The following is a 2,256-nucleotide window of genomic DNA, read 5'->3' as shown; positions in this document are numbered from 1 at the left end:
AAAAAGGTGTGAGGAGAAACATCCCGTGCTCAACTGGGAGAAGTGCCACTTCATGGTCACAGATGGGATTGTTCGGGGGCACAAGATCTCCGAGAAAGGAATTGAGGTGGATAAGGCAAAGATCGAGGTGATGATGAGTTTGCAACCACCTGCAAATGTGAAAGCTATCAGGAGTTTCTTGGGTCACGCTGGGTTTTACAGACGGTTTATCCATGACTTCTCAAGGATAGCGAGACCACTCACCAGACTGCTCTGCAAGGAGATCAAGTTCGATTTCGACAATGAGTGTCTAGCTGCGTTCCACACCATCAAAGGACCTCTAGTCAGCGCACCTGTTGTGCAACCGCCAGACTGGGATCTCCCCTTCAAAATCATGACTGATGCATGCGACTTTGCAGTTGGAGCAGTACTTGGGCAGCGCAAGGATAAGAAACTTCATGTGATCTATTACGCGAGCAAAACTATGGATGAAGCTCAGTGCAGATACGCCACAACAGAGAAAGAACTCCTGGCTATTGTTTTTGCATTCGTGAAGTTCAGATCCTACCTGGTGGGATCTAAGGTGATTGTGCACACAGACCATGCTGCTCTTAAGTATCTACTCACAAAGAAAGATGCGAAACCGAGGTTGTTAAGGTGGATTCTTCTCCTCCAAGAATTTGATCTTGAGATAAATGATAAGAGAGGAGTCGAGAATGGGGTTGCAGACCATCTGTCCAGAATGAAGATTGATGACGACACAACTCTTGATGAAGAACACCCAGTGGAACACGTCAATGCGATTGGTCTGCATTTCGCGGAACAACCTCTGCGAATCACATCTGACTGCTCTAGCATCGCGGAACAACCTCTGGGAAGGAGATCTGATTGTTATCGCGTTGCGGAACATCCAATCGCCGTGATCCAAAAGCAGTACTCTCACCTCCCGTGGTTTGCTGAGATTGTGAATTTTCTTGCTGCTGAAAAGCAACCTCTTAAGTTCACTGGAAACGACAAGAGGAAATTTTTAAGGGAGGCGAGGCGTTATGCTTGGGATGAACCGTTTTTGTACAGACATGGCAAGGATGGCTTGTTCAGAAGGTGTGTTACAGAGGCAGATATTCCAGGAATCCTACATCACTGCCATGGTTCATCTTACGCAGGCCACTTCGCTACATTCAAAACGGTTTCCAAAATCCTTCAAGCAGGTTTCTGGTGGCCAACTATGTTCAGGGATGCTCAAGCCTACATAGCCAGGTGCGATGCATGCCAACGACTTGGGAACATCAGCAAGAGGAATGAGATGCCTCAGAATTACATTCTAGAGGTTGAGGTGTTCGACTGTTTGAGGAGTCGATTTCATGGGACCATTCCCTTCGTCCTTCAAGAACGAGTACATCCTCGTCGCCGTTGACTATGTATCTAAGTGGGTAGAAGCGATAGCAAGCCCTACTAATGATGTAAAAGTGTCGACTAAGATGTTCAGCTCCATCATCTTTCCGAGGTTTGGAGTGCCTCGAGTCGTCATTAGCGATGGTGGAACACACTTCATCAACAAGGCATTTCAGGGCCTCTTGAAAAAGAATGGAGTGAAGCACAAGGTGGCAACCGCTTATCATCCACAGACGAGTGGACAGGTTGAGGTTTTCAATAGGGAGATCAAGAGCATTCTCCTGAAAACTGTCAACACTTCACGAAAGGATTGGTCACTTAAGCTGGACGATGCATTATGGGCCTACAGAACAGCCTACAAAACGCCGCTGGGAACAACTCCCTATCACCTGGTCTACGGTAAAGCATGTCACCTCCCTGTCGAGCTCGAATACAAAGCTGCATGGGCAGTCAAGTTACTGAATTTCGACATCAAGCCAGCAACCGAGCGACGCATGATCCAAATCCATGAGCTGGAAGAGATAAGGCACCTTGCCTATGAAAGCTGCAAAATTTACAAGGAGAAGACCAAGGCCTACCATGACAAGTGCATCATTGCCAGACATTTCGAACCAAACGGTAAGGTCTTGCTTTTCAATTCAAGGTTGAGGTTGTTCCCAGGCAAGCTGAAGTCTAGATGGTCCGAACCCTTCACTGTTAAGGAAGTTTGACCCTACAGAGCTGTTGTGTTACTGGACAGAAAAGGAGACGAGTTCGTAGTGAACGGGCAGCGTTTAATGCATTACCTTGCTGACTCCACTATCGCAGAGGGCGAAGAAATTCCCCTAAGCGATCTCCCATCAGCCTGATCGGCTGATCCAAGTCATGCTAATGACTTTAACCAAG

Source organism: Brassica napus, chromosome C2 (assembly GCF_020379485.1).
Source record: "Brassica napus cultivar Da-Ae chromosome C2, Da-Ae, whole genome shotgun sequence".
NCBI lineage: Eukaryota > Viridiplantae > Streptophyta > Magnoliopsida > Brassicales > Brassicaceae > Brassica > Brassica napus.
Note: the sequence above shows the minus strand (reverse complement) of the source record.